General features: G+C 41.3%; 1 long non-coding RNA gene across 3 annotated transcripts in view; it reads left to right on the top strand.

Moving 5' to 3' along the window:
- LOC125613778 overlaps positions 1 to 11,304 on the top strand; it is a 17,265-nt gene extending 5,961 nt beyond the window's left edge. For 2 of the 3 annotated variants that reach the window (XR_007344353.1, XR_007344354.1), the window contains exons 2-3: positions 9,138 to 9,266; positions 10,190 to 11,304. This is a non-coding gene — a long non-coding RNA (uncharacterized LOC125613778). Of the gene's footprint in view, positions 1 to 1,726; positions 1,987 to 9,137; positions 9,267 to 10,189 lie in introns of those variants that run through there. The other variant, XR_007344352.1, reaches the window with a different exon arrangement.
- The last annotated feature ends 212 nt before the right edge of the window (positions 11,305 to 11,516 follow it).

Genomic DNA, 11,516 nt, shown 5'->3' with positions numbered 1-11,516 from the left:
CTCCGTGCTCGGTGTAAGCTCCTATAAGTGTATGCTCCAAGAAGCAGTCCCCGCAGGCTCAGTTCCGGGAGCCGGAATTCGGCTGCTTAGTGCTTGGTGTATGCTCTGATAGGAGCAGGGTCCAAGAAGCAGCCTCCGCAGGCTCCGCAGCCCTGGGCCAGGGCGGTTCCGGGAGCCGGAACTCGGCCGCCCCGCGCTCGGTGTTCGCTCCGATAAGATCAGGTTCTAAGAAGCACCCAGGCACTGAACCCTAGCAATCTGCAAGCCGCAGGCGAATGGCAGCCTGAAATTAGCTGTTCTATGGCTGAATGAGCTGCGGTCAGTCGAAAACAGGGATGGTGACGTCAGCTTTCCAACATGGTGGCTGCTGGCCTCCTCTGTGGTCTGACCGGTGTGGAGAACCGAGATGGACCGCTTCCTTCCCCCGTCTCGAACCCAGAATTCAGCCCTGAGTACGGTGCTTGCACGGCTGGCAGAAACTGCAGCGCTGTATCCCTGCGTCGCTATCTCCTCGTTTCCCAGTGCGCGCTGCAGACTCTAGCCGCGGGGCGATTTGCTGAATAAGCAGTGTTACCCTCTGTGTGACAAACCTCTCGCGTTTGAGTCCCCGTAGCCAATCCTCGTGCGATGGAAATCCTTCTTCCAGGTTCTGGAGCACCCCACTATTGCTGGAAATTCCTAACAAGATAGCCTTTAGCCGTCCTGACTTGTCATACTCCCACACAGTGAAGCAGCACACGGGGGCAATGCACTCCCCTCGCCGCCATCTTCCCTCTCCGCAGAATGGTGTGATTCTGCCTCATGTACAACCAGAGAAATGAAAAACTGTGCTCCATTTGTATACAATGAGTTGAAATGCATTCCATTGGAGCAAATTTTTTAAAAAGTTTATACTAGTATGTTTTTCTCCTTTCACCAAACATAATGAAATTCACTTACATTGCTGCACATCTTTGTAGTTAATATTTTGTTGTTTATTTTCATTGAACAGAATTGAACCCAGGGGTGCTGTATCACCCAGCTACATCCTCAGCAATTTTTTTAACAGATTCTCTCTAAATTACCCAGGCTGGCCTTGAACTTGCAATCCTCCTTCCCCAGACTCTCAAATTGCTGGAATTACAAGTATGCACCACTGCGTCAAGCAGTTCATTCTTTTTTTTTTTTTTTATCAATGTAATATCCCAAATTCTTTTTTTTCCCATATTTTTATTGGTGCATTATAATTAGTTAATTTTTTATTGCAATGTGATTTTCCATTGTATGACTATATCAGAGTTTATCCATTTTTCTGTTGATGAACATTTGGGTTGTTTGGGGCTATTATGAATGAAACTGCTATGGGCTTTCTTGTATTTGTCTATCTTATCTATTGGTGTAAAGCTCGCTTTTTGTTTTTGTTTTTTTTTTCCTGGTGGTATTGGGGATTAAACCCAGGAGCACTCTACCACTGAGCTATATCCCCTCTACCACAGCCCTTTTTATTTTATTTTGTGACAGGGTCTCACTAAGTTGCTCAGACTAGAGTGAACTTGAATTCTCTGACTTAGCCTCCCAAATCGCTGAGATTACAAGTGTGCACCACCATGACCAGTATGAAGTTCATTCCTAACTCAGGTCATTTTTACTTGCAGTTTTCTCTGCTTGGACCATGTTATCTCCAGATCCTTATATGGCAGGCTTCTTTTCACCATTGAGGTCACAGCTGTCAGATGGTGGCTGGGAGGAACAGCATGGGGCTGGATCATTGGGGACTGGCTGGGAACCTCTCTCTTCTTGTAGTTTCAGGGCCTCTCCTATGGTTTGTTTGGGTGTTAGTTTGAGCTTCCCCACAGCATTGCAGCCTCAGGGCAGCTGGACCATTTACGTGGCCACTGAAAGTTTCAAGAGCAAATATTCCAGCAACTAAGGAAAGCTCTGTTGCCTTTTATGGCCTGGCCTTGGAGTTCATACAGCATTGCTTCTGCCATGTTCTACTAGTTACAGGTAAGTCATCAAACCACCCAAATACAAGGGTAAGGAAAATAAGCTCTGTGTCTTTTTCTCCTTTTGGTGCTGGGGATCGAACCCAGGGCCTTATACATGTGAGGCAAGCACTCTACCAACTGAGCTACATCCCCACCACCAAGCTCCTTCTCTTGATGGACAAGTGGCAATATTCTAGATGAGCACATGAGATGGGAGATGCTGTTACAGCCAATTTTAGGGTGATCCACTCCATCCTTCTGTCCTAAACCCTATTTTGTTTTCTTCATAGTACCTTTTACTATTGGACATTATCTTATTTATTTCTTTGTTTTCCACCAGTCATCTTCCTTTACTAGAACATATGTTCTAAAATGGCAGGAACTCTTATTATTCTCTACCTTTTCACTAGTACCTGAATAGTACCTGCACATTGTAGGTGTTAAACACATTTTTGAATAAATAATAAGAATTTTGTAGCAGAGGATCAATAGCTGCCTCAGGATTATAAAACAAGTAATGGAGGGGTGGAGTTGTAGAGCACTTGCCTGGCATGTGTGAGGCCCTGGTTTTGATCATCAGCACTACATATAAATAAATAAAATAAAACATCCATTAACAACTATAAGATATTTTTTAAAAACTAGTAATGGAAGTATAAGCACATTTTTAGAGATGTATACTTAACTAAAAAAAGAACTAAAACCAGAAATAGTTGAAAGTGGTTACCTGTAGGGTACAAGATGAGGAGAGGAAAGGTGGACAGAGAATTAGAGATTTTCTGTGCCACTTGTACACATGAGACTTTTTTTTAAGTTTCTTTTTTTTAAACTCTTTTTTTTAATATTTATTTTTTAGGTGTAGATGGACACAACACAATGCCTTTATTTTTATGTGGTGCTGAGGATCGAACCAGGGCCCCACCCGCGCTAGGCAAGCGCTCTACCGCTGAGCCACAATCCCAGCCCGAGACTTTTAAAATTCTATGCAGTTTTATTTTAATATTAAAATTTTGAAAAATTAAAAAGTTAATTGTAGAGCTGGATGTGGTAGCCAAACCTGTAATCCCAGTAGCTCAGGAAGCTGAGGCAGGAGGATCATGAGTTCAAAGCCAGCCTCAGCAAAATAGAGGCACTAAGCAACTCAGTCCCTGTCTCTAAATAAAATACAAAATAGGGCAGGAGATGTGGCTCAGTGGTTGGGCGTCCCTGAGTTCAATCCCCAGTACAAGAAAAAACAAAAAACAAAAAAAAACTCGTTATAGGAAATATAGGAAAACTGGAAGAGAATACAAAACTAACAAAACATTATTTGTAACACCACCACCTAGAGATTGCCATTGGAAACATCTTAGTCTTTTACCTTCTTGTTCAAATTATTTAAAACAGACTACTTTCTATCTTTCCTTTTCCACTTCTTTGTATTAATTATATTGTAAAGATTTGCTCTGGGCTAGAAATGCTACCTGGCAAAAAGTGTTTGCCTAAGGTTTAAAATTCTGTCATTTCCTGTCTACCCTACTTAGAGGTCTGTATACTTACTCCTTTTTCTTTTCCTCTCTCTACCCTTATAGTCCACCCCAAACAATCCTCTTTAACCCACTCTGACCCCCACTTTCTTTCTCCCCTGTTCAGGGACTTTATGAACTCATCATTTATTCTTTTTCCTCAGTCACAGAACAATAGCGTGTGGGATTTGTTGTTGTTGTTGTTGCTTATAGCTATTACTGCTTCACCAAAACTTGATGGTTTAAAACTAAAACCATCCATTTATTATTTTCAACAATTCCATGGGCAGAAATGTGAACAGGGTACAGGTCCCGAATCTCCCTTCTAAGTGATGGAGTATAATGTCCAACATATTTGATGCTTTAGAATGACTGCAAAGGGTAAGACTGATTACAATAGGGGTCATGTGTCTTGGACTTCAGCCTAAGTTGTCAATCAGAAGCCAGGTCTCTGTGTGGTATCTCCCTGTGAGATCCTTCTGGTGGAATAGTCCGCCTTCTTGCAAAGCAGCTCTGGAAGGGCTAGGGATGTAGCTCACTGACAGAGCACTTGCCTAGTATGTGCAAGGCCCTGAGTTCAATCTTCAGCACCACAAAAAACAAAACCCACACGCAAAGCAGCTCTGGGCTCCCAGTTAGACTTGGAACTCAAGGGCATTTCTTGAAAGTCGCAGGGATAGACTAGATTCAGGAGTAGGAACATAGGGCATCAGCACCAATAGGGGCAGGTCACTGGGAGCCACCATTGTAACAAACCTCCCTTGCGTCAGGCAGAAGTGAATTCAAATCCTCTCTTCTTGGTTTACTGACTATCTGGCCTTGGCCTAATTTCTTAACTTCTCTGAACCATTATTTCCTTGCTTATCTGTAAAATTAGCAGGATGTAATTCCTCCCAGGTAGGATCATTCTGTGTTTTGAATTGTAAATTGTACTGGCACCACTACTGCATGGAATTTCATAGAAAGGACTCAAACACTAGAAAGACATGTAAACTGTAAACCTAAGAGAAGTAAGCTCCTGGAAACCTGAAGAAATCTTCACGAGGTCTTTATTTATTTCATTATTGTATTTTTTTTTTTACAGTATTTGGGATCAAACCCAGGGCCTCATACATGCTAAACAAACATTCTACTATTTAGCTACATCCTCAGTCCTTTTTTGGGGGGGGATGGGGGGGAATGTGAATTTAGACTTCCAAGGAACCAAAAGTTGGATTCAAAGGTATTTATTTATTTTTAATTTATTTATTTATTTTATAGTAAAATGCATTTTGACATATTGTATGCAAATGGAGCACAACTTCTTAATCCTCTGGCTGTACAAAGTTCAGAGTCACTATATGTATATAGTGTAATAATATCTGTCTCTTTCTACCATCCTTCCCATCCCATAACCCAACCCTTCCCCTCACTACCTCTACACAAACCAAAGTTCCTTCATTCTTCCCTATCCCCCAGCCCCACTATGGAACAGCGTCCGCTGATCAGAGAAAACATTGGGCTTTTATTTGGGGGAGGGGGGTTGGCTTATTTCACTTACCATGATTTTCTCTAGTTCTATCCATTTATCTGCAAATGCCATAATTTAATTCTTCTTTAAGGCTGAGTAATATTCCATTGTTATATGTGCCACATTATCTTTATCCATGTTGAAGGGCATCTAGGTTGGTTCCACAGTTTAGCTATTGTGAATTGAGGTGCTATAAACACTGATGTGGCTGCATCCCTGTAGCTGATTTTAAGTCCCAAAGGTATTTAAATCTGAAGGAAAATACAAAAAAAAATGCAATCCCAATGGAAAAAAAAATTGATATTGTTGATTCTGTTGTATGGTTGTGGGCATGCAGAATTTCTTCTCCCACCCCCCTCCATCTTGGCTTTTTTTTTTTTTTTTTCACTTTACCAACCTCTGGGCTTGATTTTAAGTTTACTCTTTCTCTTCTTACCTCTCATGGCATAGTAACTTTTTATTCTCTCCAAAAACTTGGAGCTTCAAGAAACTCTCCCCATGTTCACTGACTTCCCCTTGTGAAAATTCTTTGTACAAAATGGACAGGGGGGTGGGGGCTAGGGATGTAGCTCAGTGGTAAGGCACTTGCCCAGCATGTGGGAGGCACTGGGTTCGATTCTCAGCACCACATAAAAATAAATAAAGGTATTGTGTCCACCTACAACTAAGAAATTAAAACAAAAACAGAATGAACTTGGACCTGTCACAGCCCACTTGAGTGGGGTCAAGGGACCGTGGGAAAGAAGAGTAAATACTCAGGTCTCCAATGCCTGCTCCAGGAACTCTCTCACAGAACCAACCCCCCAAAACAGCCTGCCCTATCTTAAGACTCTTTTAAGACTGGGATCCTAATTAGGATAAGTTATACTCCATGTATGTATCATAAGTGAAAATATACTCTACTGTCTTGTATACCTAAAAAGAACAAATTTTTTAAAAAGACTGTTTTTACTTAGGAACTGATGACAGAACTGCCAACTCTGACCTCAAGACTCACTTTGAATTGTTATGACACCAGTCAGGGCTTGCCAGATCCCTCAAGCAACAAAAGTGCTAGTTGAGCTTTCATTCCCAACAACTTGTGCAGACTTCTCTGCCACGATAAAGCCCTCAACCTCTCCTTTGCTCTCCCTGTATCCCAGAGGTCACCCTGGCCTGTCCTTGTGTGTCCTGGATTGCAATCCTAGTCTTTGTTCCCAAAGAAAAGTTCCTTTGTTGGAGACGCCTGTGTACATTTCTTGTTTGACTTTGACACTCTCTAGAAACCTCCCAAAGCCTAGTTCCCATAACTGGTTACCTCTTAAGGCAGAAGAAACAGAGCTCACACCCCATAAGAGGTCCTCAGAACTGTGCCCTTCTTCCTGGCCTCCTGCCCGGTCCCTTCCACTATTAGGCCCCTCCTCACAGACTGTTTGAGGCTCCCGGGAAATAAAGAGATTTGTGAGTAAGTGACCTTTAACCCAATGAGAATCCTCCACCCACAATCTGGGCTAATCTTCTTAGGTGTTAATATTTAGCATTACCTTGTACTACTCAGCTCCCTGAACCCTACTCAGCAAAACCTTTTAAAACGCTTCCTTACTTCTTCTCCCTACTTTTTGTCTCGGTTGCTGTTGTTTTGAGCTGGGGTTTTACTGTGTTGCCCAGACTGGCCTTGAACTCCTGGGTTTAAGTGATCCTTCTGCCTCAGCCTCCCACACATAGCCAGGACTACAGTACCTGCCATTGAGCCTGGCTCCCCTACTCTTTTAATGGGAATTTCTGGTGTAGCAAAGGTCTGGTAAAGAAGACTATTCCTCTGAAAACCAAGCATTTGATGACAGACACAAGAATGATTTCTCAGAGTTGCTATCAATCACAGGCACATTATTAAAGCACATTATTAAAAATCTGTAATAAATGTACCAGTGAAGAAGGTGATCAGTGCTTTTAAAGCTTGGAAGAGAAGATTCTGGTTCTGCAGGTCCAGGGTGGTATCTCAGCTTCTGCATGTCTACGGAAGCTCCCAGGAGACATTGCTACCACTGCTCCTGCTGCTGCTGCTGCTGCTATTGCCGATGTAGGAGCCATGGTCAGAGTGTTATTTATGGTTCTCCAGAGAAACAGAACCAACAGGACGTGGACACACACACACACACACACACATACACACACACACACACACACCTCTGGCCAAATTATTATATGGTTGTGTATAGATATTTATTATGGAAATTGGCTCACAAATTATGAAAACCAAAAAGCCCCACAATCTTCTGCTGTCAGAAAACACTGATGATGTAATTCAGTCTGGGTCTGAAGCCCCCAAAACCAGGCACTCTGATGTCTGAGGACAGGAGATGGATGACTCAGATCAAGGAGAGAGAGATCTTGTCTTTCTTCTACCCTTTGGTTCAATTCAGATCCTCAGTGGATTGGATAATGTCTGCCTACGTTTGTGGGGTGGATCTTCTTTATTTAATTTACTGACCCAAATGTTAATATCTTCTGGAAAGACCCTCCCAAACACATTCAGAAATGGTGTTTCATCAGCCATCGGGACATCCCTTAGCCCAGTCAAGTGGACACACAAAAATTAACTGTCACACTTAGCAAGGAAATGCTACTAAGTAGTATGGGAAGGAAACGACAGGCGAAGGATGTCTTCCTGCAGCTCACAGCCAGCAAACATCTCTGTTTTTCCAGGCATCCCTGAACAGTCAAGGGCCTGGGTATGGGGTCAGAGAGAGCTGTGTCCAACTCTGCTTTCCATTTACTGTGTGGTCTCTGCCAAGTCATTTAACTTGTCTGTGACCCAGTTTCCACATGTAAAAACGGGGGTGGAGATCGTATCTGCTTCACTGAACTGTCAAGGAGATTTTATGCCACCGTGAGTCTGATGGCTTAGCAGAGTATCTGGTACAGGGTTGGCCTCTAAAAGCAGCGCAGAGTCTTGCTATTGCAGGGACGGAATCCAGAGACTAAGCAGACTACGCAAGATTCAGCTAAGCAAGGGCCTGCTGGCTTCAGCTTTTCCATACTCCCAGTGAGGATGTGGCTATGTTTTCACAATTCCAGATTTAATAACAGCCATGTCAGTGGATGTGCTCCCTGTGCTCTCTGATTAAATGGACATACTTGAGTCGCCCCAGGCAAAATGAGGTCATGCATCAGAAGCCTAAAAAGAAAGCTTCTTTCTAATTCCCTGTCACACCCTCTGATGTTGAGGTGTCTTTCACCAGTTTTGTTTTCTGTTTTTAAGTTCATGTGACACCGTTGCCTCAGATTCTTCTCAAATAGCAGAAAAAAGAAAACATTTCAGAGTTCTTATGAATTTTCTTCTCCTACACACACACACACACACACACACACACGCACGGCTATTCTTTGGGTCCCTATACTCCCTTCCTAAGCTTCTGGCTTTTCCAGACCTCCTAATTAAACTGCAATAGCTGCATATCCTTTTAAAGGATTTATTCTGGGCCAGGTATGGTGGTATTTGCCTCTAGAGGCCGAGGCAGGAGGATCACAGGTTGCAAATCAGCCTGGATAACTTAGCAAGATCCTGTCTCAAAATAAAATAAAAAGGGCTGAGAATATAATTCAGTGGTACAGCGCCCCTGGGTTCAATCCCCTAAACCACTAATTAATTAATTAATTAAGGATTTACTCTGTTTTGCTGGAACTCTTAAACCACTTGAAAAAAAAACTACAGCTGGGCGCGGTGGCACACGCCTGTGATCCCAGTGGCTCCAGAGGCTGAGAAGGAGGATCCCGAGTTCAAAGCCAGCCTCAGCAAAAGCGAGGCGCTAAGCAACTCAGTGAGACCCTGTCTCTAAATAAAATACAAAATAGGGCTGGGGAGGCTCAGCAGTAGAGTGCTCGCCTGGCACGTGCGGGACCCTGGGTTCGATCCTCAGCACCCAATAAAAATAAATAAGTTAAATAAAGGTATTTAGTGCAACTACAACTAAAAAATAAATATCTTAAAAAAATAGGGCTGGGGATGTGGTTCAGTGACTGATGGTACTCCCCGCTCCCAAAAAAAAAAATACAGATAGCTCTGCCGACAACCAGAAAGCAGAACTTTCCAAATTTTTTCTCTGGGTTTCTGCCTGTTTTGATTCTTACAAGTTACACCCACATGTTGTTTAAATTTTACTGATGATTCAGCAGAAGCTGCCACCAGCAAAACCAGTTGTTTTAATGGCTGAGAACACCCTTGCTGCTGGCCTGATTTTCTGTGATGATGGCAACAACCTGATTCCTGGAGGTAAAACTCGACTCTCTCTCTCTAGATGCTTGGTAAGAATTGTAGCGACAGCACATATAACTAATTCATTAACTTAGATCTTCAAATTTACTTCTTACTTATAAGACTGGTTCATTTTAGTTGTATAAAAAAGAACTATGTCTTGAGCAAAGTCCTCCTCTTTTCGTTTTGCAAAATGAAGGAAAATTCACAAGTTGCAATTGCTCCAATTCTTAACCTAAAAGACCCCAATTGGGCAGTGGGAAGTACAAAGTATAGCACTGCTAAGAAATTAAAGCAAAGGGCTGGTGCTGGAGCCCAGTGGCAGAGCGTTGCCTAGCATGTGTGAGGCACTGGGTTCAATCCTTTGCACCACATAAAAATGAAACAAATAAAATAAAGGCATGCTGTCCACCTACAACTAAAAAAAAAAGGAAATAAATGAAGTAATGATTATAGTGATGGGGGAAATCAAAGCTGATGCCCAAATAGTTCATTTCATTAGCTCAGAATGTGTGTTTACCAACCTGGTATGAATTTTAGAGGCATTCCTAAATTTCATTTTGTTTGTTTTTGTTTTTTAGGGTTTCACTTACTCCTTTGTTTTATTTTTACCTTAAAGCTACTTAACACTAATTAGTATATTGAATGTTTTATATTTCTAAAACAAACGTATGCCATGAGATAAATGAGCTGAGGAGAAACTTTGATAAAGAAAAAAATATAAACAGAAGCAGGAAAAGTGGAAGTTTGGTCTTTCTGCAGAGTCCACATACTCAGGCAATGTTGAAATTCAGCACAATGGGGACAGAAAAGGAAGATATAATTTCACTGGATTCTTGGAGGCACTCATTCTCAATTGAAAGCTCCCAAGCAGTCCTCCAAATTCCAATTTTTTATGATCCCTTAGATCAATTTGTTAAAGGACGTAAATGTTAATCGTTAATGTCTGATTATCTATCTTGTTTTCTTTAAGCATTACCTGTTTCCATGGGCATAAGAAGAGTCTCTGGCTGGGATATCATGGAAGAAGTTTCTGAACTGGTAGACTTCTGACAAGATTAACGACCCCCAGGTTTTCTCCTAATTTCAAGATTCAACAAAAGTTCTGGAATGTTCTTGGGTTGATTTTGTTTTGTTTTGTTTTAATTCCACAGCCTTTGGCATTCCAGTTCAGAGGACAAGTCTGATAGTCTCCGTTCCTTTCATTTTATCAACTCTTAACAAAAGCTACTAGGCTCAGGCCAAAGGGGTATTTTGACATGAACAATGCTTCTCAGGAAAAGAAGTGCCCAAATTTTTATCCTATTATTTGAGTGAAAGTTCTAAGTCCTTCCCTGATGTTCCCTGGAATTGTGATTTAATGACTAGTCACACCAGAACGGAACACGTGTTTCTACTTGCAAGATTATTAAGCACATTACACAGTTTCATTATTGCCTTCCTGAGTCACCCTGCATGTACTAGTGTCTGCGTAGATTGCTTTTCAAAGGGTTTAATAGAGAAAAGTGTTAGAATACGTGTAATTAAATTCACTTATTTTTACTTTAGCTTTTAATTATTTTTAATGTATTGACCACAGAGTAAGGAGAAAGTATAGTAAAGAAAAAACAATATCAGCACTTAATGTGGAAGGTTATTGTTATTGTTTTACTAATAGAATTTTGAGTTACATAAGTGAACTGGATATACATCAATCAACAATTTTCTCTAACAGGGATTCTTACGTTTTGAAGTATTTACCTTTAGAAAGGTATCTGTTTCAATAAGAATGATTCCCCAGGCTGAGGCTGTGGCTCAGTGGTAGAATGCTTGCCTAGCATGTGTGAGGCACTGGGTTTGATTCTAAACACCACATATAAATAAATAAAGGTTCATCAACAACTAATAAAATATTTTAAAAAAAGAATTATTCCCATAAAAATTCTATGTGTTTTAGAATTTTATATTGAAAGCTCCTCTTAGGCAATCCCAATAAGTATACTGGAAATTAATATAAAATTTTGACATTCAACTTCTAAGAATTTAAAACATCTCTAAGATGATGTACAATCAATCAACAAATACATGAAAAAATGTTCATCATCACCAGCAATTAGAGAGATGCAAATCAAAACCACTGTAAGATTTCATCTCACTCTAGTCAGAATGGCAGCTATTATGCCAATAACAAAAGTGTTGGCGAGAATGTGGGGGGAAAAGTACACTCACACACTGCTGGTGGGACTGCAAATTGGTGCAGTCAATATGGAAAGCAGTATGAAGATTTCTTGGAAAATTGGGAATGGAACCACCATCTGACC

This window comes from Marmota marmota, unplaced genomic scaffold, assembly GCF_001458135.2.
Source record: "Marmota marmota marmota unplaced genomic scaffold, marMar, whole genome shotgun sequence".
Lineage (NCBI taxonomy): Eukaryota > Metazoa > Chordata > Mammalia > Rodentia > Sciuridae > Marmota > Marmota marmota.
The sequence above is the reverse complement of the archived record's forward strand: the minus strand, read 5'-3'. Positions and strand labels throughout refer to the sequence as shown.